Source organism: Clytia hemisphaerica, unplaced genomic scaffold, assembly GCF_902728285.1.
Source record: "Clytia hemisphaerica strain Z4C2 unplaced genomic scaffold, Clytia hemisphaerica genome assembly, whole genome shotgun sequence".
Classification (NCBI taxonomy): Eukaryota; Metazoa; Cnidaria; class Hydrozoa; order Leptothecata; family Clytiidae; genus Clytia; species Clytia hemisphaerica.
Window position 1 is genome coordinate 435526 of NW_027104138.1, and position 27276 is coordinate 462801.

General features: G+C 35.9%; 3 long non-coding RNA genes across 3 annotated transcripts; all 3 read left to right on the plus strand.

Annotated features, from left to right (window-relative positions):
* The first annotated feature begins 4721 nt into the window (after positions 1-4721).
* LOC136813695 (uncharacterized) lies at positions 4722-6263 on the plus strand. Its single transcript, XR_010847530.1, has 3 exons — positions 4722-4933; positions 5198-5475; positions 5849-6263. It is a non-coding gene; the product is annotated as an uncharacterized lncRNA (long non-coding RNA).
* Positions 6264-7724: 1461 nt separating this feature from the next.
* On the plus strand, positions 7725-9495 carry LOC136813676 (uncharacterized). Its single transcript, XR_010847529.1, has 4 exons — positions 7725-7875; positions 7992-8087; positions 8276-8329; positions 9442-9495. It is a non-coding gene; the product is annotated as an uncharacterized lncRNA (long non-coding RNA).
* A 16497-nt stretch (positions 9496-25992) lies between these two features.
* On the plus strand, positions 25993-26863 carry LOC136813696 (uncharacterized). The gene is made up of 2 exons (XR_010847531.1): positions 25993-26489; positions 26712-26863. It is a non-coding gene; the product is annotated as an uncharacterized lncRNA (long non-coding RNA).
* The last annotated feature ends 413 nt before the right edge of the window (positions 26864-27276 follow it).

Here is a 27276-nt window from a genome sequence, read left to right on the forward strand (position 1 = left end):
CATCCAGTGAAAACATTGAATGGACAGACGAATCCAACGAAGTCTTTCGAGCATCCCAAAACCACCTGCACAATTCTGAGTCAATCACCATCCCGAAACCCTCCGATCAACTTTGGCTAGTCACAGACGGTGCCGTCAAACACCCAGGTCTCGGTGCTACACTCTATGTACAGCGCAACAACGACATCAAAATCGCTGGTTACTACAGTACAAAGATCAAAGAACGACAAACCCTTTGGATCCCGTGTGAGTTAGAAGCCTTAAGTATTGCTGCTTCTATCCAACATTTTAGCCCATTCGTCGTCCAGTCACACCATCCAACTTGTATTTTAACTGACAGTGATCCATGCGTTAAGGCATACGAGAGACTTTTAAAAGGACAATTTTCACATAGTAGCAGAGTAACAACATTCTTATCTGTTGCTAGCCGTTTTAACGTACAAATTCAACATCTTTCAGGCACATCAAACATCCCCTCAGACTTTGCATGTCGCAATGCATTGGAGTGTCATGAACCTAAATGCCAAGTTTGTTCGTTCGTCAATGAAATGCAAGGTGCTTCTGTCAATAAAATTAACGTCGACGACATATTCAACGGCAACTCAAAGATGCCTTTCATCAGCCGTCCCACCTGGCATTCTCTACAGTCCGATTGCCCTGATCTACGTCGCTGCCACTCTCATTTGAAACAAGGTACCCGACCTTCCAAGAAGCTCACCAATATCAACGACACCAAACGTTACCTTCAGCAATGTACCATTTCGAAGGATGGACTTCTCGTCGTTCCTCACAGAGAACCTTTCGCACCAGTCCAGGAGAAGATTGTCGTCCCCAGGAAAGTCCTCCCTGGACTCCTGACTGCCTTACACGTTAAACTTAATCATCCCTCTCCGTTCCAGCTGAAACAGATCACCGCTCGCTACTTTTTCGCACTTGATCTCGACTCATCAATTCGAAACGTCAACGACAACTGCCATACGTGTACGTCACTGAAGAAGATGAGCAAATCGTCCCCACCTGCAACCACAAGTGATCCCCCGACAACCGTTGGTATTTCGTTTGCATCCGATGTAATACGTCGCTTCCGTCAGAAGATACTGCTTGTACGTGAAACAGTCACCTCCCACACCTCAGCGTGCATCATTGCTGGAGAAGACCACACCGAGCTCCGCAACGGCTTGATCCGGCTTTGCATCGGTCTCCGTCCCCTTGATGGACCTCCTGCAATCATCAGAACGGATCCCGCACCTGGATTCAACAAGCTTGTCAATGACAGTATCCTCGCGAGTCAACGCTTATCTATTGAGATCGGTAGGGTTAAGAACTGTAACAAAAACCCTGTTGCAGAAAAACCTGTACAAGAGCTAGAAGATGAACTTTTAAAGATCGATCGCAACTCGGTCTGCCTCAATGAATCCACCCTCGGTATTGCCGTCGCTAACCTCAACTCCAGAGTTCGTTTTTCTGGATTATCCTCCAGGGAGATGTTAACTCAAAGAGATCAATTCACCGGCGAACAGCTGCCCCTCGAGGACCGTAAACTCATAGCTGACCAACATCACCGTAGACTTGCTACAAACCTCTTCAACAACCGCAAGGCATCTAGTGAACCAGAATCAATCATTCCAGAAGGTGCCATTGTCTATGTCAAAGCTGAACGAAATAAAACTCAGTCACGTCCCCGCTACCTCGTTGCTCACAGAGAAGGTCCTTGGTATCACCTCAAGAAGTTTAGTGGTGATCAACTTCGCAACTCCACCTACAAAGTTCACCGTAGCGAACTGCTTCACATCCCCATTCCTGAGTTCCAGCCGTCTCCGGCTCCACCAGGTGAAGAAGACCAACCTTCCACCGTCGTCCCCACAGCGGATACATTACCAACTCCAATGCACCATCAAGACGTTCCAACGTCTACGTCCCCAACCCAACCTTTGGATCCCCCGTCGGTTCTTGTCAACCCCCCAGCAGCCTCAGCCACCGCTGTCGATGATGATGGGACCTCTCCGACCCCTGTGGAGGGTCCAACTAACTCAAGACCACAACGATCCAGAAATCCTCCAAAATGGATGGATGATTACGTTCGATATTAGCTATTGTTTACTGTCATGTTGAACTGTTGACACACTTCATTTACGCTTTGTTTACGTTATATTTGTCATGTTGAACTGTTGACATATGTTTCTTATGTTGTATGGTTTTAAACCTCTTCACACGTTGTATTGCATTGGACTCGTGTGTTTGATTACTTATTCATTCGTCTTCTATTTGAAGTTACAAGCATTGGACTTGTCATGTACAAACGTTGTGACTTGTCACATTGTTCCCTTTGTTTGATATATACTATATTTTGTTGGGCCATTGATTAATATTGGTCGGAACTATTACCTTACGATTTTTATTTTCGCTTTCTAAATAAGGAGAGAGAAGAAGAAGATATATTGCGGCCATCTTTATTTAGTTTGTTTATATTTGTCGGCTACCGGCATTTTACGATCACACGCTTTTGTAAGCAGGGCGGACCTAGCTATGATCATTATAATATAACTTTACGTTCAGACCAGATACACATGGTTTTATAGTCACTTTCTTTCTTATTAACGTGGAGATATAATCCTCATTATTGAATTATAAAAACTTTTTCACTTCATTTCCTGTTTCGATAGCCAACTGAATTGCTTTCCGAGTTGATAGCAATATTATGTTGTCTTATTAATCTTAATAAAGATTAAAGTATGATGAGGATTTTATTTAACTTTTTATGAATCCTGTTTCTCTTTTTTAGGTCAGAGTGATATCTTTACACATACCCAGGCCTGGTGCATTGAAGACTTTATCTCAATAGGCTAAATTTAAAAACATAGCTTAGGTATGCTCCTCCAGTCCCGAATTTTAAGAGACGTTGCCAATGTATACTAACCTGATAACAGATTGTGTATTTTCTGGCCCAGTACGCTGAAGCTCTAAAGACGTGGGCCAAAATATACAATCTGAAGAATATGGTCGCGCGCCTGTACGCGGACCGCGTAGAATTTTATTTGAGAGGAACAGGTTTATCTGATATTCCGATGGCGTATTGGCGGCCGCCCACGCTAAAGCTCTAAAGGAGCGGGCCAATATACCATCGGAGAGAAATAGTAGTCATCCATTGATGTGCCGACATAAGTTTAGCCCTCATTTTCGGGGCCGTGCTGAACGCTCAAAAATTGTTTTTTTGAGATCTGGCGCCTCAAAAAGACCGTCAAATCACTGTCGTTAGTTACCACGTCATGAGTATGTCGGCAAAAATTACAAACAACATGGCTGATGTAATTTTCAAAAAATGTGTGCTGTTATGGTTGTTTTTGGTTTCTTTTGATGGATTTTTTGTAGTTTAACTGTACTTACTCCTTGAATATTATTCTTAGTATCCAGTGTAATTTCTATATTTGCACCAACCCAAAAAATGTGTACTTCTACCACAGAAAAGTTGATAATCATAACTTTTATTTTTGTTTGTTTTGATGGCTGATTTTTTCTGCACTTTCTCAAATTTTATACCATTCAAAGAACAAAGAAACTAAAGCAGGTATGTTCCTATGGGCTTAGGCTTTTATCAGTAACTTTCATGCTGTTATCTATCTTAGACCGTCCTCCAAATATAACTGTTGTCCACCGGCCGACAACCGACAAACCGACTTCAGTGTTCCAGAACTGAAGTTTTTTGGATAAAATCTTTATTAAACTTCACAAAAGTGTTCATTGAGGGTTAGTATTCATTTTCTATAGCTTTAGTTTTTCTTTTAGTGTTATTATAGATGCTGATTATGACTTTTCTCTTCTTTCAGGCTTTTTTGTGTACAATGTTATTTCTATTTTGTTTTTGCTTCTGTGATCAGTTTAAAGAAGGAAAAATACTTATTTGAGTATTTCTACATGCCCTCCTTGTGAAAAGAATGATAATATTTTGCATGATTCCTTCTCCAAAAAGTTTTGTGTTTGAATTTATTTCGTGAAACCTTTTGAAGTTTTTTCTGACCCAAATTTTGTCGGCCATGACACCTTCCCTGTCCAAATTGCACTCGGGCCCATTTTTCTAAAAAATTACGCGGTCAGGCGAAATTCCGTAATGTATTTCTTCCAGATGTTGAAAATTTTCCGGACCTTCAGAGCTTTAGCGTGTCGGAAGAAAATTTCTACATCGGGTGCCAGATAAGGAACAGGTCCGAGTGCAATGTCGACAGGGAAGGGTGTCATGGCCGACAACTTTTGGGTTGGGAGATATGTCAAGTTCTCTCAAAGCAAATTCAGAACTTTTTTGGAAAAGAAGCATGCAAAACATTATTGTATTTCACAGACAAGGTTCTTTAATGGATGATATATGCTCAAAAAAGAATCTTTTTTGCTTTAAAGGCCCCTTTAAACTAATCACACAAGAGAAAACAAAACATAATAACATCATACACAAATATCACTTAAAAAGAGAGAAAAATCATAAACAAACATCTTTATATTATCAGTAGAAGAAAACTGAAGCTATAGAAAATGAATACAAACCATTACTGAATACTTTTATGAAGTTTATAAAGTATAAATACCAAAAAACTTGAGTTTCAAAACAATAACAAACATCCATTTTCACCTTCCGCCTCCAATTTGAAACCTTTCCACTCGCAAAGCATTGTGGGACAGAATTTTAATTCCTATCTATAAAAGGCACTTTTCATGGAGCGCCATTTTAATTTTTAATTTTTCGGGACTAAACAAAAAGTTGACTCAAAATTTCTGTAGAGATAGGGCCATTTTCCTCAGATGTTAGTTTTCAGCGATCTTTAGAGCTTTAGCGTGTCGACTAGAAAACTCCACAGCTGCTATCAGGTTAATGTATACTGGCATTATAATCAACCAGCGAATGGCTGAGGTTATTATTATCAACCAGAGAATGGCTGTTTTTGGGGTAAGGGTGTTTCCTTTTTGGGGTGACTTTTAATATATCTACTGTTTGTTATCGTAAAATTGAATCTGCTAAAAAAGGGAATGCTCTACTGAAGCTTAATACTTTCTCCTAAGAGGAATACTTTTTATCCAGATACCATGTAAATGTTCAATAGATTTCAATGCACCATGGCAAAATTATTTGAATGCAAAAGTTTAATTTTAGATTTTATCAATAGCATTTCTTTCTGATATGACAATGAACAATGAACAATCTCAATTATAGCTAACAAATTAATATGCAAGACATTAACAATGAAAATTTATATTTAGATTGATTTGCTTGTTGAAATAATTGGTACTAGACCAGAATGAATTCAATTGTTCGGCTGAAGTATAACAAATGGGAGTGGAAGTGGATTAAGTATTCAAATTAATTTGGCACCGGATTGAATCGTATCTTCAAAACCGTCAACCAAATGTCTTCGCCAAACATCATATCAGTGTTAACCAGAATTTACTTGTCACCTAAATGTATATTCAGGATACGACCCATAAGAAAAGGTAAAATTAAATTTTAAAATATGTTTCTTATGTTGATCTTAACAGTTTATGGTTGAAAGAGATTTTCTCAATTTTTTTATTTCACAGAATGACATAATGGATATGAATAAAATGCTGATATGTTTTTAAAAACTTTAAACTTATAATTTCCCATATTATGAATCACAAAAATTTATGATGTAATTTTTCGAAGCAACTGTTACAATTTTTATAAGGGATTATATTATATCAGACAGTTCTGGTTTTGGGATTGTTCTAATTTTCGTGGTCCCCAATAAAAATTTATATTTGCTGTTTTGACCTTTTTTGCTACGCCAATAAGGTATGGACAAGTTTTGAAATTGGTAATAATTCCCTACTCTTTATTTTTCAGGTTGCACAAACTCGTCTGTCTGAAATTATCATTGATACCTGATACTTTTGCACTCTTGCTGCTGGTGTAATATGATGAAGCAATGAAAATACTTTAAATTCGGCAGGTAGACTAATCCTTCGTTACACCGTTTGGTTTGCCTGTCAAAAATCTCGTTAAAATATCTACATGTGTCGCAAGTGAAATGAAAGGAGTTGATCGTTCTCGACGTTACATTATTCTATACTCACTCACATCTTCAATACCGTGCATTTTATCTTACTCCCTCCCTCAAAATTCAAGTCTCGAATCTTTGGGTTTTAAAACAATCGTTTGACATTCAATTTTACCATTTGTAAATTTTACTTTTCTAAAAAGCAGTAGTACTAGAAAAACAAAACTTTGAAAATAACTTTACTACATTATAAAATTATTAACTAATTCATTATTTATTATTTGTATTTTACAGAAAAAATGATTATCTAATTTATTAAATGAAATTCTTTTTCCCTAATTCTAGGAATCATTTTGCATTTTCCAGATTTTTTACCTCCAATTTCACTTTATTATACTTTCCATAAAGTGCCAAAAAGTGCCATTTTTCTAGCAAAAATCGCTAAAGTCATCTCCAAATTATATTATTATAATCTCCCACCTATTCAACACTCTTTCAGATCAATTTATAGTTGTTTTTCTGCTCCTGAAAAGTTCCTAGAATTCGAAAGAAATTGTTGCCGTTCTTCAATCCATGACTAATTTCAGCCCTCGAGATCTCTTGGTCTGCACCAATTTTGGGTCACACCAGGTCACATTATCATAAAAAATCTCTTATAAGACAGACAGTTTTAATATAAACACTTTATAAGACAGATACCTTTTTTCGCTCCAAATGACATTTTTACCTATTATAGCCTAATTTAGTGTGTAAGAGAGATTCCGCTGTGTATTTACCACCCGGTTCCATGATTCCTGAAAGGAAGAGATTTTGGCGGATTTGGCCAAAATCTGGCAAATTGAATTCCCGCCAAATCATTAGATTTTCTCCGCCATCTGCTAAATTGAATTCTTGTCAAATTTAATTTCATCAGTGTATGACCCAATTTTTGCTCTTTTTAGGCCCTAAATCCGAGGGGTAAATTACTCAAAAAAATCACGTACACTTTCCGAAAAAATCATTAAAAAATCAAAAGAACTCGTACACCTTCTTTTGAGTAATTTACCCCTCACCTAAATCGGTGTTTTTGCTGATTTGACCTCGATTTTATCTTCTAAATATCCAGCAACCGCCAAATTAAATTTTTCGTTCATCCGCCAAATTAATATCCGTTTTTTTGGGTAAAATCAGCTTGAAATCGGGCCGTTTTTAGGTAACTCAGATGGTCAAAATTGAATTTTCTACTGTTGGTGCAAACCATGGTTGCGCCTCCTTTAATCACTATTAACATTGGTTTGGCCCCATCCACTTTCGAAATCAAGACGTGGGCCCTAGAATTTGTAATTTCTCTCAAAGGTTTTGTGGTTTTGTAATTTAGTGCGAAATTGCTTTTTTTTAACCATCAGATTAACGAAGAATGTCATGCTTATTTTCGTGAAATTCTGGATAAATTATAACCCTCGGTCAATTTTTTAAATTTTCTAATTTATCCCTGGGATCGCGTCGCAACCTACGACCTATCCCCACTCGCGCCACTCGCACACACAAAATGAAGATTTGGACCAAATAATAAACAACGGCGCCACACCCGGCCGTAAGTAACGTACAAAATGAAGACTTGGTCATATTTTGACCAAATAAGACTTTTAATGAAAATTTTGTTCTTTAATGCTTGCGATCAATCTAGTGTTTGCTCTTCGGACAAGTTGACTCCCTGTAAAAGCGTAAAAGGGTCTAGTACCAAGTCTAAAAAATTTACTGTATTTGGTGTATTCTTTTTCTAAACCCTTTTACAATCTAGCAATCACGTCAACTAGTCGGTTTTCCCAAACGAAGAAGGAACTCATTTTTACACGTCGAAATATAGAGAATATGGAGCAAGTAGAAAAGAAATGTAAGTTAAACCATCCAATTTGTAAACTAAAGAAATTACTGAAACCCTGCACTGTTTTAATGTCTATTTGACCAGAGAGATAATCCTCTAAATGTCAAATTTTCCCACTTTTTTAGTGACAGATCCGGAAGAATCAACAAAAGATACACCAGATGAATCAACAAAAAATACACCAGAAGTGAACGAGCAAGACCTGACATCCATCCCTTCCAGTATGTATAATGAGTGTATAACTATATTTTAAGTTAATCAAAGCTCAAGCCCTGTGTCCTGTGTGATGTTTTTCATTCTCTCAATTTGTGTTAAAAGTTTGAACTTCATAGCAGAAAATCTTCATTCAGGTTTTATTTTCATAATTGTCTTTCAATGAAAAATTATTTTATGAAATTCTTTTTTTCAGGTCAACCCAAATCTACATCAGAACCAACTGGCAGAAGCAACAACTACTACCAAGGTATGGAGAAAGTCTTTCTTGTTTTCTGGGCTAGTAACCCTATTCGTACTAGGCTTTTAGGGGCGGATCAGAACTAGGGGGGGGGGCTGTTCCTGTACCAGGCCTTAGCTTTTGATCTAGTGGGTCTTTTTGGATAAAATTTGGCACACAAGATCCTTGTCATGTAAGGTAACTTTTGACAAAAATTTTTTTGATGACGTCACTCATCATGCTCAAAGTGAGCAAAAACCGAATATTTCCTTTGTTCTTATAAATAGCTATTGTATTCTAACAAAGGCTTAAGAAAAAAATTGTATGAGCTTAAAATGCTTATTTTATCCTGAATATTCAAGAAAATACAGTTTAAACGATATATTTGACATAAAAAATAAATTTGTATTGGAAATGTGTCAATTTTTGTCACACCTTACTGTCAAAAATGTCATCATGCTCAAGGTGTGAAAATTTTTAGGTGTCATGGCAAAAGCTCTATTTTTTCAAAAGTTATTAACATTAATCCGACCTTCGAACAGAAACAGCCCCCCCCCCTAGTACGAATAGGGTTAACTTTTAAATGTTTCAAAGTTTTCCAGCCTCTCTCTTGAGAAAAAACACTGTCATGTATAGACATACTTTTCTCCACTCATTTCCACTGCAACATGGGTACTTAATGTTTAAAATTTTTAAAGGGGGGACCCCTCAGCCAATTTAGTTCATCTTGAGTCTTTATTCTAATTAACTCAACTCGGAAACTACCTTATGTGCTATAGTTACTTGGAGAACCTATTTTTCAACAAAGAAGTTCAGTTAATGGAGTAGGCTCAAAGCTAAAAATATACTAAATGGGTTAAGTCAAAAGTTTGCAGACCAAAAATTCCACAAATTGAGTAGTATGTGTCAATCCGCCATCTTCGATGAAAATTTTTGGAAATTTGTACCAAATCTGGAGAAGAAGGCTTGCAGGAAAATTTCTGGAAACTCAAGAATTTTTTTCACCTAAATTTATCAATGCTTAGGCTGAGCATATTCTTAAAATGGTCTTAAATATTTGGCTAATTTCACCCTTAAGTAGTGTTTTTATAAACTAGGTTCTAATAATAGACTTACAATTCTATTTTTATTTTATTTTCTAGATCATGTAAGTGGGTATGTTCAAAAGGTCACCAAAACCAACTATTCTGCCGCTACAAATCCAAACTTATTTTCTTGCTCATCATGTAAATCTAATGTCTCAACCATACGCATGAAAAAGAGAATTAGTACTCTATTAGAATTTGAGGATGATCACGAATCGGTCAAAGTTAGGTTTGGAGGAAGCCAGGTGGAGGAATACTTTAAAAGTTTTGGCTCTGCCGTGCCCCGTGATGTTGATGACATCAGTATTGCCCTACTGCAGGACTGTAACTCTATCATTCTTTATGATGCACAAAATTATTGTATTGGGTTTAAGTAAACTTACTCCCTTGCTGTGAGACGTATAAATTTATAGAACTGTCATTGATGACTTTTATTATAGTAAAAGAAAATTTCTTTTGATATTTGTTTTCATTTACAGTAGCTGTCTTTTGAATTTTGCTGGAAAAAAGAATTGAATTTTAATCTTGATCTTTTTATGACTTGGAGGTAAATTAAATACCATTCCGTTCTACTGTTACATTGTTATTTTTTGTTCTCTTTTGATGTTTGAAGGTGTGGTTATTAAGTTTTATCTTCAATCAGTCTTCTGAACTTTGAAAAGAATCAATTTATAATTATTCTTATAAGAGTATGGGCTATGATGAGAATGTTTGTCCATATGTTAATATTTTTATATTTTGCCGCTAAAAACTGTAATTATTTCAATACTGTTTTGCAGATGGACACAAATACCTTCAGTGAGCTTGTGTGTCTCTCATCATTGATAAAACGTGCATTTGAGCAAGCTGCAGAAAAAAAACATTGTTGTTTTTTGTTCTCTTTTGATATTTGAAGGTTTCATCTTCATTCCATCTTCTAAACTTTGAAATCAAATTATAATTGTTCTTATAAAAGTATGGGCTATGAACGGAATGTGAATGTGTGTCAATTTGTTCTTTTTTCTATTTTGTTTTGCCCTATATTTCAGCTATCCTGTGGCACTGTTTTGGCCAATCTAACTTGCCAGCTTTGAGAATAGACCAGTATTTAGCTTCCTTGACTTGCCTTTCTCAATCATATGGGTTGGTGTAATTTAAGATGCACGATCTAACGATTTACGATGCACGATTCGCGATCCGTGCATAAAATATGTTAATTCATGCGTAGTTATGCAAATTATGATTAAATATTTAGGCCAGTTTACAAACTTTCATTCGCTGAAACTCAATTATTTTTGAAAACATCATTTATGTAAGATTATACAAATTATATTTAAAAAATCAGTCATAGATTAAAAGAAAGTGAAAACCACGTGCATTCACCTTCTGTACTCTCTCTCTCTTTTTCATAACTTGAATCAATAGGGGAATTGTTTACCGAAAGAAAATTCTTTCTCATAATAAAGCACCAGTTTTTTGCTTCGTGCATTACGGTCCGCAAAACATATTGTTTGCCAATATATTCTTTTATTTGCTTTAAGAAAGAAATTCCTATATTCGATTAAGAGAGAGCAAAAATATTTCTTGTGCATTGATTACTTACACTATCTGTCTATTGTAAGATTATGTTCACAAGGTAGCTTCCATTATCAACATTATGATCATGTAAGTTAGTTTTTTTTCATAATTTCACGGTCGTAATTATTCGTAGTTCCATTACCTACTCATTTCTTTTTTGTTGCATAAATTTACCGTGGTAAACAAAAGCGAGAAAAGATTATGCCATTGTTTTAGAGTTATGTTATATAATTTAAGTTTTATGATAATTATTAGGAATAATCAGCATACTTTATGCATGGATCGCGCATCGTGAATCGTAAATCGTTAGCTCGTGCATCTTAAATCACACCAACCCCAATCATAGTGCATTTGTAAGGTAGAGTCTCGCATTAAGTTGATCGGATGAATTCTAGCATCGGCTGTTGGCTGATTTAGTTGATAATTTTTACTGCAGAGGAAATCGACAAGTGGCACAGTGGTAGGGCTGAAGGCTTGTTTACAGGCTTCAGGCTGGCCATGGCCTCTCCCCTTGTGATTTCTTGTGTGGTACAAAATTATCTCAAGATCAGGCTCCAATCATGCAAATTCAAGTGATCGGCTTTTAGAGCAATCGTAGTGCATTTGTAAGGTAGAGTCTCGCATAAAGTTGATCGGATGAATTCTAGCATCCGCTGTTGGCTAATTTAGTTGATAATTTTTACTGCAGAGGAAATCGACAAGTGGCACAGTGGTAGGGCTGAAGGCTTGTTCACAGGCTTCAGGCTGGCCATGGCCTCTCCCCTTGTGATTTCTTGTGTGGTACAAAATTATCTCAAGATCAGGTTCCAATCATGCAAATTCAAGTGAGCGGCTTTAAGAGCAATCGTAGTGCATATGTAAGGTAGAGTCTCGCATAAAGTTGATCGGATGAATTCTAGCATTGGCTGTTGGCTGATTTAGTTGATAATTTTTACAGCGGATGAAATCAACAAGTGGCACAGTGGTAGGGCTGAAGGCTTGTTTACAGGCTTCAGGCTGGCCATGGCCTCTCCCCTTGTGATTTCTTGTGTGGTACAAAATTATCTCAAGATCAGGCTCCAATCATGCAAATTCAAGTGAGCGGCTTTTAGAGCAATCGTAGTGCATTTGTAAGGTAGAGTCTAGCATAAAGTTGATCGGATGAATTCTAGCATTGGCTGTTGGCTGATTTAGTTTATCATTTTTACAGCGGAGGAAATCAACAAGTGGCACAGTGGTAGGGCTGAAGGCTTGTTTACAGGCTTCAGGCTGGCCATGGCCTCTCCCCTTGTGATTTCTTGTGTGGTACAAAATTATCTCAAGATCAGGCTCCAATCATGCAAATTCAGGTGATCGGCTTTTAGAGCAATTGTAGTGCATTTGTAAGGAAGGGTCTCGCATAGAGTTGATCGGATGAATTCTAGCATCGGCTGTTGGCTGATTTAGTTGATAATTTTTACTGCGGAGGAAATCGACAAGTGGCACAGTGGTAGGGCTGAAGGCTTGTTTACAGGCTTCAGGCTGGCCATGGCCTCTCCCCTTGTGATTTCTTGTGTGGTACAAAATTATCTCAAGATCAGGCTCCAATCATGAAAATTCAAGTGGCCAGCAAAGATTTTCTCATTTTCAAACGTTATTTTCTTACACATTGTTCCACCCAGGTCAAATAGGATTTAAGTAAGTAGAAAAAAATTTAAATTTGTCTTGCCTAAATGAAAATCTTCGAACTTACCATACTAATGAAAATAAAAGACAATTCTTTCTTTTTGAATTCTTATCAACTGGCAGTTTGTTGTTACTGGAGAAGAAAGCCAAGCTAATTCTTCTGGGACATTGTTTTATAAAAACTATTTTTTGCTTTATATGGATAAAAAAGTTGATTCTATAAGTTTCATATAAACATGGAATTATTATAGACACTGGAAAAACAACGGGCTGATTTTTTCCAATTTCTCATGTACTCTTAGGTGCCAAATAAACGGGCCCCCCGCTTGTTAATTTTTCGATTCTTTTCCAACCCCCCGGACCTTATTAGGACCCCTCCCGTTTATTTGGCACCTAAGAGTACAAGCCTTGTCCGCAGTAATGACATATTTGTTCACCCTCCTTCCACCATTAAATGATTTTTCGCAGCATTTTAATTGTATTTCTCATCAAAATACACTTATCCAATTCCCAAATGAGACTTTAAGTTCTCCTTCGAGATTCAAACTCATCTAGTTAATTACTAATTAAACGTCGTTAAGACGTTTTCAATTTCGGGAAAGATGCAAAAACATGCTATGTACCTTAAGGGAACTAAATTTTGCGGTTTTGCGGATTTAGGCCCAAATCGTAAAATTAAATTCCCGCAAAATTTTTCAAATGCGAAAAACAAAGGTCGAATAATTCACAGTACGGCTCTAATTTTCTTTCAAGTGGGAAATCCGCAAAATCAAGTTCCCGCAAATATTAAATCTTGAACTGCGAACCGCAAAAAATTGTTCCCTTAAGGTATAAGAAATTGAATATAATCCACCGTGCCACCACGTGTCACCAAAAGATTTTCATACCACAGTGGAGCTATGAGACTCACATCTAATATATGTCAATCTCAGCTCTTCTCGGAGAAATATTGGAAAGATATTCCCAATTCAAAATTTCGTGTCATTATAAGCATTTTGTTTGATTTTACTCGTCTGATGATTTTTTTGAAAAAATGAATTTTGGCAGTAACTTAATTTGGGGGATTTTGAAGGTAGAAATTTCTGCGACGTTGGCCATAATTCGCGAAATCTTCTTATACAAAATTAATATCGAGCAGGCAATTCGCGAAAATTAATTGATTTCATTCAATATTTCAGTCGTCAGAGATAGAAAGTGCTTGCAATGATCTGTAGTCAAAGTGTTTCGATATTTTTTATTGCAAAGCGCATATTTGAAATGGTTGATTTTTATTTAATTTGCGGAAATTTCTTCCGCGAAACGCGCAATTTTGGAGAGCTTAATTTGCGAACATTTCTTGTTCGTAGTAATTTCTTCCCTTAAGGTAATCTTTTTTGTGGGTCACCCGGTATGTCATTGTCTGTTGTCAATGATTACAGTCCCAACACCTGTAGTTATTATTTGAGATTATGTCGCTACTTGGAAATTACGTACATAAAATTTATTTCAAACTTTCTAATTAGGTACAAAGGAGGCGTCGTCTTGCGGGCACAAAATTGGAAGATGCATCGGTGAGTCGTAATTTTTCCCCCCGATTTTTCGTTTTTATTGCAGTACTCTTAGGTGCCAAATAGACGTGCCCCCTCCCCCGCTTGTTAATTTTTTTCCAACCCCCCGGACCTTATTAGGACCCCCCCCCCGTTTATTAATTTTTGAAAAAATTCCCGGCTACCAAAAGGAAATTTCCTTGTTTTACTCTAAAAAGCCTAAATTTAGTCTATTTTGACCCTTTTTAGTTTTTTTTAAGGTCCATTTTCCAACCTCCCCGGTAATTAGGTCCCCCCCGTTTATTTAATTAAAAAAATTTTTCGAACCCCCTCGTTTATTTCGCATCTAAGAGTAACTAAAAAAACAAAAAAAACATGGGGTTCCAGCAAAGCCCAGCAAGACTTTCTTGAATGTAAAAATAATAAAGAACTTTTGTTCATGTCAAGCCTGATTAGAATCTTTTCAACTCGGGAATACTTTAATAGGATATGGGAGCTTCGCGAAATTCTGCAACTTTTCCATTTTTCCAATTCTTAATTTCTCGACCTCTGAAGCTATTGAGCTAGCCTGGTTAACCAAGCCAGTTTTTACAAGGCCACGATACGGCTAAAGGCAATATTTATAGCGTTATTGGTGCTGTAACGATTTTTATGATGTACGGAATTTTAAGTTTGCCTTGAAAAACTGGCTGGAGCGAAGCGTACGTTTATAAAATGAACGCAGAAGTCGGCGAGACTCAGCGAGCATTTGGCCTCTTCTAATTGGCCATAAAAGACCATGTGATAAGAAACGAAATTTTTCGTTTTCTTTGAAAACGCTTTTCACTTCTCAACGAAAAACTTTTTGCGAAGCGACATTTATGAGCGAAGCAGTTTTGCTATCGTGTGTGCGTACCTTTAACTATCTATCCTTTCGACTCTCTATAAGGCAGGGAGAGGGGAAAAACGTTTCGAATCTCCGAGTCGCGCGACACCAAAATATTTAGGGGATAAAATACAAAGGATATTCACCGAAATGGTAACTCAAATTACCTCCGTCATATCAAATTTGACGTATACGTCAGAATGATACGAAGAACGAGTCTACCCTCCGTGACCCGTGACGTCAATATTTAGGAGATAACAAACGTGAAGAATATCCCGGGAAATGATAAAACAAATTACCTCCGTTATAGTAAATTGTTATATTTGAATTTATTGCAAAACGAAAGTGATGCCATTATGCTCCCTGTCCTTTTTGACGTCACGGCGATAGAGATATCTTGACACTGATTGGTTCTACAGATTCGTTGCCATGGTTTCAGTTTATCATCAAAGGGATTATTCTTTTTTTTTCTCTCCGAATTTGGCTGAATCGCAATTCTGAGAAACTGCTTGGCTGTTTTTTTGAATTTTTATTGAGTCATTACTTTCTGTTATCATCATTACAATTTACTATCATTTGTCCTGTTTTTCTTGGCTTCGATCCTTGATTGTCATCGTTCTGTTTTGGTCATTGGTTTGGTTTCGACTTTCATTTCAATCAAATCGACAGCAAAGAAAGAAGGCACTGGCCTGTTATTGTTCATTGTTTGGTTGGTTGTTGGTCTTCAGATCAGGGAAGTCAATTTTAAAATTTATTGTGCCACAAATTTGTTCTCATTTTTTACATTTGGTCTTCGAGTATATCCTCCTTGCTTGCCTTTCTGTTTAAAAGATACCGTATATTTTAAGCAACTTTTGTTTGCCATTTTTTAACCGAATTAATTATTTTTTGCTAGCCGTGTTTACTGTACTGCAAAATTGATTATTTTGATAATATGTCAACTTCTCCAGACAGAATTTGTCCAACAGGGCTTACCAATTTTGGTCGAAATGTGTGTTTTTTCAATTCTGTTATTCAAGCATTGTATTCAGTTGATGCCTTTCGGAAGTTTGTTTGTGAATATGAAAATAGTGCTGAAAATGACCCAGTTATAAATGTGATGAAACACTTATTTATTTCTATGACGTTCTCTGATGCCCCATTAGAAACATACCCATTATTGCCATATTTTGAGCTGCCAGGTTATGAACATGCAAGATGTGAACAGTTTGATGCACATGAATGTCTCCTTCATATTTTGGATAAAATTTCTCCAATAGATACTGAGCAATCAGTGTTTAAGACTTCAGTTTTACAGTCAATACTGTGCAAAAGTTGCCAGAATGTTTCTGATCAAACAGTTTTTGAACAAACGTGTCACATCAAATTTCCAAATAGAGAAGGTAATTCGATAAAGCAAGAGCTGATTAAGCTAGTAGACGACCCATTTGGAGAGCCACTTGATGAATTATATCAGTGCTCTGATTGCTCCGTTCGAACAAATGCTATTAGATCTAGAACATTATTTCATATATCTGATTTCCTTATTATTACATTGGGTATGTTCCGTTACGATCATACAACGCAGAATTCAAGAAAAGTGGTACCTGATTTAGTAATTGAAGAAAATTTTGAGAATGTTCTTTTGGGAAATTTGAGTTTACAAGCTGTCATTTTCCATCACGGTGAAACCGCAAATAGTGGTCACTATACATCGGCCGTCAAATATAAAGATACATGGTATTCGGTTAATGATGATAAAGTTTTCTGTATCAAAAATGTTAATTTCAACTGTAAAGTTAATGATGAGACTGTTCCATATTTATTAATTTATAAAAAATCAAAATCACAAAAAATTTCACCATCTATACCAATTCATAATAACCTTGTACGCAATATAAAATTTGACAAAAACATTTCTGAAGTCTCTATTAGCTCAAACTCAAAAACAACCAAAAATATGGATGCTACCTCTTTCACTAAAAAAATGGATAGAGTTGATATACTTTTGCAAGACGAATGTGACATTTACAAAGCTAATTTTTTGTCCCCTCAAAAAAATGAAACCACAAAGGCAATAAGGAAACGAAGAAAAATTATGCGAAGTGAAATAAAGGAAAAAAAGTCATGTATTGTAAAAACTTCTACTAATTATAGACAGGAGAGTTCTGTTAAAGCAATATGTACATCTCCACTGAAAAAAAACTTGCTTGATAAACCAGATTTAAAAATTACCTTCCCAAATAAACCAGAGGGTAAAACACTTTTTAAAAATAACTTGCTTGATAAACAAGATATAAAAATTACGTTCCCAGATAAACCAGAGGGTAAAACACTTTTTAAAAATAACTTGCTTGATAAACCAGATATAAAAATTACGTTCCCAAATAAACCAGAGGGTAAAACACTATTTAAAAATATTGATTTTCAACGCATTGTTATCCCTTCTGCATTTTTTAAAAAATCCTCAAAAGAAACATCATATAAGAACAAATCGAAAGCTGGCAAACTTTTAAACAAGAAAAAGACAAATCCAGACAGGTTATTAAAAGGTCTTACTAAATTATCACACACTTCTATGAACATCAATACTAATCGACAACCTTCTGACAACAATAACATTCCATTGAACAATCAGAATGATCATGAGATGAATGAGGAACCACGTGTGAACGAAACAAATATTCAATTGAGTGACCATCATCATGGGCACCTTAACATCCATGAAAATAGATTTGTAAAAGAAGCTGTATCAAACTTCATCAAAGGGGAAGATAAGCATTCTATAGATAGATGTATCACATGCCAAGAAGTCAGGCCAGTATTCTTTTCCCATGTCCCTAAGAAGAAGGCGGATAAGTGGCAAGTAGAAGATCAAAGATGCACTAGGTGTAAAGATGAATTTAATCAGAAACAAAATCGAAAAAAAAATCATGCGCTACTTTTTTCAGGGATTCATTCACCTCCCACTGATTGCTTCTGTGACAATGAGGGAAATCTGTTGCATAATAATCAACACTTTGCCAACACACCCTCTTTTCTCCAAGGCCTTACTTTTGTCGAAACATTGTTAATTCGCAAAATATCCATTGCAATCTATGTTCATTGTTTAAAGTACGGAATGTTGGCCTCAAAGGGCCATGCAGTTGCCATACCTTCAAATTTAAAAATATTCACCAAATTGCCTCAATTACCATCTGAAATTGGCATCATCTTGATAAGAAGTGGTAGCAATAATTCAAAAGCTTACATGGCCTCCCGACACAGGGTACAAAAAGCTCTTAATGGTTTGGTTTTTGGTATCCCTGCTTTTGGACTGGATAATCCACAACCTGGATATTCTCAATATAAAGGAAAAAATCACATTTCTGGGAAAATTTTAAAAGGGAAATATTTTTTGCATGAGCCCAATCCATATTATCATGATGTAATTATTGAGCAGAATCGCCTCTTAAACATTCCTGAAGATGCTGGAATTATACCAGGGCTTCCAATAGTTTCTGCTGATAAGTTCAATAATGAAAATAAAAATGAAGATAAAGGCCCAGCACCTGGTCAGTTTGAAAAGCTTGCCGTAGATGAAGAATTAACAACAGCATCAGGGTTTGCAACTCAATTAACAAATTCTGATGCTGATGAAAATGTTAAGAATGCATTGCGTGCATTTCTGGGTGACAATGCTAATGTTGAAGAAATTCTTGAAGCAGGTCAAGTAGCAGACATAGGAAGGCTGCACCTAAACAAAAGAGAGAAACCTATTCCAGAATTATCAACCGATGGTTTTTTCACAATGTGTTATCCTCATATTTTTGTAAATGGGACATGTGATTATACTATTAAAGCTGCAAGAACTTTGAAATATGAAGACTGGGTACAGCACATATGCTATTGCAATGATAACAGAGTGCCTGCTCACAGATTTCTCAAATTTCACCTAATGAATATCAGTATGCGTAAAAAAGCTTTGGATCAAGGTTCCTTTTGTGTCAACCAACAGATCAATGAGAAACATATCACCAGGGATGAGTTACTTGAACAGTTAGAAAATCAAGATGAAGCAATACCGCGCAAATTTTTATCATTCAGTGCTAACTTAATTGATACAGCTCCGTATTGGCGTGAACGAAAGCATGAATTGGATTCCTTTTGTTTTTTCATGTTGAAAGAACACCAAGTTTATCCTACCTATTTTGATACTTCCAGCTGTGCAGAGCATCACTGGATTCCACTGCATAACATTTTGATAAAGTACCTGTCTCAAATTACTGGAGATCTTGAAGCTGATCTCCAAGTAAAATTCAAAAGTGACTCAAAGTTTCGACATCAAGTCTTACTTCAAAACCAGCATATTGTTACATCATATTTTGATGCAAGACATCACAATTACATAAATACAGTATTAAAAGAGCTTTTTCAGTATGAAGAATTTTGGAGTCGATATGAATTCGCCAAATCAAGAGGGCAGATTCATTCACACTCCTTATTTTTTTCTAAACAACACTATGATAAAGTCAAAGCTATATTATCTCAAGATAAAAATGACCCAACTGTAAATATTGCCAAAGATCTTGAAACATGGCTTCAAACAAATGAGATGAATGACACTGGGGTTTTTTCTCCTGGGTTTGTATCCTTACACCCTGCAGGAGGTGAAGTGCAACACAATGATGATCAAACACCACAATGGGTTCCTAACAAACAAAATTGGCCTTTGCCAGAAGGAAGTTTAACTGATGTAGATGCCAATGTGTTGAAAAATGTGTCTTATGTCAAGGAGATGATGAAGAATTAAAAGCATTCCATACTGACTTAGTCAATAAGGTTATGCTTCACACTTGTAGCTCGTACTGCCTTAGACGTAAAACTGTAACCACTAAGGAAAAAGATCAAGATGGTAAACCAATTGAGAGAGTCATTCGATACTGCAGACATCATTTTGGCGAATACGATGAAAAATCTAAAAGATCAACTGGTAAAGAGATCAATCCTTTTGAGCCAAGAATTACAGAGGGTAAAATATCCAGATTTGAAGGTAGAAACGATCACCCCAGGATGGTTCAACATATACTTCTAAGACCTTTAACATGGCTAGCCCAATGTGATACCCAGGCTATAGTCACTGATGATTTATTGGCATTGATTAAGTATATAACTGGGTATTGTTGTAAAGGTAACAAATCTACACAAGACCTTATGGATATATACAAGGAAATACTGAATAAATCTGATCCAACAGTTTCTCTGAAGTCTGTCGCTCAAAAACTGCTTTTGAAAACAGTTGGTTTTGTTGATACTCCATCTTCAGCTGCTGATTACATCAATACTAAAGGTAAGCTATACAGCTGCAGCAGGAGATTTAAAAGAATTGGTTTAAGCGGTTTCAGGCTTTTTGATCCTAATGGTAAAGATGGCAAAGTTACCAAAGATACCATTATTGACAAATTTCTTTCAGATAAAAGAAGGGAAGAAAATCCCTATATTACTTTGTACGACTGGGCAAAAAAGTGTGATTGTGCAAAGAAGTCACCCTGTAACAAAGATCATGTTCCTGTATTTACTGGATGTCAGCGCTTTTGGATATGGCCAGTAGGTGAAGATTTTTCTAAAGAACTATTAATGAAATTCTCTCCTGGTACTTGGAGGAAAGTTGATGATTTGAAAAATGGATTTGATACATACACAGAATCATTTGCTCAATTTCTGGACTCTGACTATTGCCCTGAATCTGTGAGAATGATGCTGCAGTTTGCCAAGGCTGAATATGACAAGAAAGTTGTTAGACGCCAAAAGAGACAAAACAATCAGCCGAATCAACCAATAGAAGAAATAAATTTCTCTCAATCAACACTTGAAGGAAGTCAAGATAGTCAATCTTCACAAGACTCTGTCGTTGATACAATGGGAAACCAACTTCTTAGAGATATTGCGAGAGAAAATAGACTATCAATTGAAGAAGCTTCTGTCGATGAGGAAGTGCTATACAATGGTGGAATTGATTATGACTGGCACGCAAATGGCTTGATGTGGTTGGGTGTACAATCCTTTCCTGACACACTTATAGAAGAAACAAAGAATTGGCTATCCGATGTATCAAAGCAAGCAAATGAAGCATTTGAGAGGGAAGGTAGACTTTGTACATTGCCAGATGTTGACCCAAAATTAGTAAATCCAATCCAAATGCTAATTGTCAACTACAATATTCAACTTCTTTTGGATTATGCGAGAGGAAATTTTGCTGTAGGATATGAACATTGCAAACGACTAATTGTTCAAGGCTGTGCGGGTACAGGTAAGTCACAAGTAGTAAAAATTATCACCCGTCTTGTGCGTCGCATTTTCAAATGTAATAGATCTGTTTTAAACGTTGCTCCTACTAGTGCAGCAGGTATTCTTTTACCTGATGGCGGAACTATTCACTCATGTGTTAATATTCCTAGAAAAACTAAAGGAATAACTTTTGACAGTTGTCCCATGAATTCTGATCAAATCAAACATTTAAAAAGCCTGGCACTCGACAATGATGGCAAAAAACTCTCTCTCATGTGTCTAAATGCTGATGAGAGAGGAATGGTTGGACAATATGTTTTGGGTTGGTTTCATCAACGGTTTTCCCAACTTTCAATAAACCTATTAGACAGGGAAAGTGATCAAAGTATACCGTTTGGTTGCATTCCAACTTTTAATTTTTTTGGTGACATTTTCCAATTGAGAGCCATTGGGGAACGTAATCTGTATGATATTGTGTTGGATTCGACAGACCCTATTGATTCTGCTGGTGGTTTTGCCTACAAAGATTTCCAGGATGTATTCATTTTAGAAGAAATCATGCGGCAACAGCCCAATCAAGCAGCCTTGTTAAAACGCTTAGACAACCTGCGAACTGGCAATGTAACCAGAAAAGACTGGGAGGAGATAAATCAACGTTGTTATGATAATTTAACCACTGATGAACAAAGAAATTTTAACGACGAAACTTCGAATGTTATCTGTTTAACAGAAACATGGAAAGAAGCTAGCAGTTATAACCGCCGTGTTTTGAATTCAACAATGACCAATGGAGAAAGGACTATTTGTGCTGAATTCAAGAGTACTGGCTATGGTAAGCATCACAACAGCGCCAGAGAATCCATGTCCCAAATACCCAACAGAACAACCATTGCCGTTGGATGTAGAGTTATTTTAACAAGAAATCAAGGTTGTATGACCAGACTTGGGTTGAATAATGGTGCCATTGGTAAAGTTGTTAGTATAATTTATAAAACTAATATTAAACCTCCTCAGATGCCAGAGATTGTCGTTGTTGACTTTCCTAGATACAAGGGCCCTGTCTGGGACGAAAACCACCCAACGTGGGTTCCAATAACTGCAAATATTGTTACTTGTGAGGACGTGTCAAAATGCTGCAGAAGAACTGGATTCCCTTTGATAACAGGTTATGCAATCACCATTGCTAAGTCTCAAGGTATGACAATCGGACCGAAGCAACAAATTACCAATGTTATAATTAAATTGTCTCCTCAGACTACCATGGAACAATTGAATTGTGGGACGTCTTATACTGCATTCTCACGGGTTACACAAGATGAAGATTGGTGTTTAGCTGAATCTATTCCATTTGAGCGTTTAGAATATATTAATCGTCACCCACAATTGAAGCTCAGAAAGAAAGAAGAAGAAAGACTGCAAACTCTCTCAAAAAAGACAATTTCAGAAAACACATGCTCAATTCAAGAATACTTGAATTTACTACGCGAAGTTGACTTATTTTGCGATGATGGCATATCTGACGCTGACTGTACAGATCCGGATTGTGAAAGGTGTTTATTACACAAGCATTGAGCAAATATAACCGATTCAATGTATTAATTTTCAAGTAGATTGAGTTGCCTATTTTGCCTGTTTGTCCTTTTTCTTATCATTCAACTTGTTTTCAAGACTCTTGATAGGCAACTACTTTATATTATTATTGTTGTTATAAAGTTTTTAAAATTGAAAAATTGCCGTGTAAAATACCCTTTTACTTTGAATTCTGTTAACAATTACTATTTAAAACATGTAATTGATTTCGTTTCACTGGCAATATTTTAAATCAAGGCTGATTTTCTTTCCTGCGCATGGTTAGAGACAGGTATTTGATGGATGATGATAGTTGTTTCCATCAAAGGTGGATGTTGATAGTTGTTTCCACCCTCTGGTGACATGTTGATAGTTGTTTGTCACACACAGAGTATGACACTGTGAATGTTGATAGTTGTTTTCACAGTGACCCTTGTAACATGCTGACAGTTGTTTGTTGCAGTAAGGGTGTAAACCATGTTTCTAATGTAGCCTGACGCAGTGAAACAGCCTTGTACCTTAAAAGTACCTTCTGGTCTCTACTACTACTTCTATCCTTTTCAAGATAATTTTAGATATATTAAATTTCTCAACAACATTTTAAATGTATATTTATATGATTAGCCACGAGATTTGCGTTCTTCTTTAAGGACATGTTTTTTTTTTACTGTACCAAAATGCCGATTTTCAACTAACCCAGTTCAAATTGGCACTAACAGAGACAGCTGAACCCTTTCTTATCGTTATTCAAAAATAAGAAAATAGATTAGTAGCCCTGATGATATTTTTTGTCCAATCTTAATAGCTTTTATGGAACTTAACGAAATAACTAAAATAAAGCGATTTTCACGATTTTCGAAAACCTGATTTTGGTACAGTCAAAAAAAAACATGTCCTTAATTTTTTTATTTAATCTCTCTAAAACTTTAGCGAACAAATAGTTTAGGAGACCAGATGTTACAATTTAAGTGGGGTACAAATCCTATGGCTTATCCTTCACGTGGTGTACCCTGTTACGCATTTCCAATTTTCCAAATTGGAAATGCAAACTAAAAGCCAAGGCTATCCAAAGAAAGATAATTATTGTTAGTAAAGTATTTGAGATCGAAATGCTTTAAATCCTTCATGTAAGATGAATTCGGGGTATAAACTACCAAAAATTGAAATGTCCAGGTAAATTCCAAGTCCAAATTGCCATCCAAAAATCAAAAGTCGGTAATTCATGAAAAAAATAAATATATCCTAATGAGATTTTTTGAAGAATGCATGCATTATCTCTCTTTAGATAGGATAAACCAAGAAAGAATTCGATACAGGGGCCCCCAGCGGTTCACAAAACCATATTTTGTGCATGAATACATGATTTCCCTCTTTTCCTCTGATTGTGTGCAGTTCTCCCGATTTGCCAATGTTTCCCTGATCTTTCCAGAAAAACTTTCCAATTTTCTGAAAAATCAGGTTATTGCGTGAAACTCAATAAAAATTATATGATTGCATGAATTGAGGGTTCGCTTTGGAAGGGGGGTCTCACACAGTGTGTCCATAAAAATTGATATTGAAATACGTATCAAATTTAAGAAATTGTTTATAGAATGGATGTGACTATTGATATGCCAAACTTTAAATACATTTATTATAGACGCACTGTATTATCCAGATTGAATTTTTTGTTTGTTTAAGATAATAAATCAATATCAGAATGAGTAATGAATTATCAGACCCACCAATGAGTGACGACTCGCTGAGTGCAGAGATTGAGGCAGAGAAAGATGAAGAGATAGAAAGGCAAAGACAACAGATAGAACAATTGGAGAAACAACTAGAAAAGTCAAAAAAAAAGAGAAAAAAGACAAAAGAACGCAATAACATATACACGATACAAAAAAATGAGAGAGGAGAAGGGAGGGCCAACATCGATAAGATCATACCGATTTTTTAAGGCGAACGGATTTAAGGACAAGGCTGGATTTTTGAATAAATGGCGAGACCCACGACCAAAGAACTTTATGCAATTCAACAAACCATATCCAGTAACTGCTGAAAAAGTTTTCAACATCTCAGTTACTGGTGAGGGGTCGTGTGGTGTGCGTTTTTGAGATTGTTATTTAGGTAGTGTTATGTGTTTTTGATAGTGTTTATTTAGGTAGTAGTGTTATGAATTTCAAATCGACTGATCTTTTATTCAATTTTTCAAGATTGAAAGTTACAATTCCTTATTGCGGAACGTGCGTTAGAATTTCTCTACTAAATTGCGTTTTATTTCATATGTACTGCTTTAAAACATTATCTTTACCACTATTATTCCAAAGACCCCTGTTTCACAAACCGGTTGGAAACCCACCCCACTGAAAAATCTAGCCAAAATGTTGTTCACAATGGGAAAAATACCATACAGTTTCAGCTCCACTGGGAAAGTTTTATTATTTCACCCCCAATCTAAGAAAATGCATCTCACTAGAATGTTTAACTTGGAGAAATAGTGGAAAAACCTTCCACTTCCACTTCCACTGGGGTTGTGAGACAGGGGTGTTTTAAAATCACTATCTTAAGTCTTCTCTTTGAACTTTTCTTCTTGTTGGTTAAACAGTTTAGTATCCTTTCAGGGGGAGTTTAACAATACTTTTTACAAATTGCATATTTTATTGTCTCCTGTGCAAGGTTTACACAGGTAAAGAAGTAGTTTTAGTATTCTTATTGTTATTATTATATAGTCTGCTGTGCAAGGTTTACACAGTTATAGAAATAGCTTTATTATATAGTCTGCTGTGCAAGGTTTACACAGTTATAGAAATAGCTTTATTATATAGTCTGCTGTGCAAGGTTTACACAGTTATAGAAATAGCTTTATTATATAGTCTCCTGTGCAAGGTTTACACAGGTATGTGTAATATTATATACCTATACATATAGGCAAAAAAAAGATCCACAATAATTTTGCATAAAACTGAAAGAAACCTATTTCATTGCGGAACGTGCGTTTAAGTACTTAAGAGCACTCATGTTTTTGAACTTTTTGTACAATTCAATACTTTTGAAGCGTATATGGATTACAGAGTTTACTTTATGAAGGTAGTGATAGTTCATCGTATATTTTTGGATCTCTTATGATTAATAATTTAATGATAACTTGGATCACTTTTCCATGATTTTTCGTTTAGTGTGATGTAACAATCAAAATGGTGATGAGAAAGGACATATTGAAAATCGGTCACTTTTACACGCTACGAAAATTGGGTTGTATTATTAAATATCTTGAAATGTTTAATACTTTCTTTTTAATACAAACAATTAAAAGCCTAAAACATGTTTCTTTTATTAGGGTGTTAATGCAAGTATAAAAATGAAATTCCATAAAAAAACTTTCCTTATGTTGAGATAATATCAATATCCAACCGCCTACGCTTCACAACCGTGAAGAAAAACCTCACTGGTTTGATCCTACTACCTGAAGGTGACTTTCGCGGGAATTAATTTTCGGCAAAAAGAGGGTGTCTACCGCGAAAATTAGTCCCGCAAAATACGCCAAATTAGAACCCTCGCACCGCAAAAATTAGTTCCCTTAAGGTATTAAAGACTTACCCAATTTACATTTCAGTTGACGCTATCGAGTATTGGATGCTTTCATCTGTTGGAAAATCGTATTGGATTCGTAATTCAAACCCGTTAGTAATTAGACACGGCAAAGAAGAGAAACAGCGGTAAGAAACTATTAAATCCGTTATTTTGGGAATATTAGCACTGGCTTACAAAATTTTGCCCCCACCCCTACAAAAATCCATCTGAAATATTATAATCATTGCTCATTATAATATGAGGAAATACCAAATGAATCGTTGTCACTCCACTTTTTTGTCAGTCGTTTATTTTCAAGAACTCATTATATTTAGGTTGTTGTTTTTTTCTATTTTTTTTTATTTCAGAAACTTTCTTCCCATCGTTACGAAAGACTACCGAGACCTAAAAGTTTTTTTTTTACGAAGAAATCATCAATATATGCTATATTAATATTTTTGTATTGGCGTTATCGATTATTATATTATGTAAATATACCACTACTCCACATTGCTTAAAACCTATTCAATCATTCATTCAGTCCTTGTTACCAAACTGCTCCAACGATTAATTTAACAAATGAGATTAATGAGAATTGAAATTAGCTTTTACGATTAACGACTTTCCCAAAAGAATGTTCTGGCTGCACTTTATTGGAAAATTTCCAAGAAATACACTAAAATTTCTTTCCTTAAGTAAAAAGATGTCAAAAATATATTTGCCTTTCCGTATCGAAAGGACTAGATGTCAAATATTTAATAAGAGTGACACTTCTCGAGTCGAACAGATGCCATTTCTGCATTACTGTATTTATACACTCAATCAATTGTTCTTAGAAAAAAGCAAAGAATGCACGCCTATTTCAGTGACCCGGTAGCTTTTATAATTTCACCGTGGATAACATTTTTCTTTGTAAATCCATTATAAATTCCC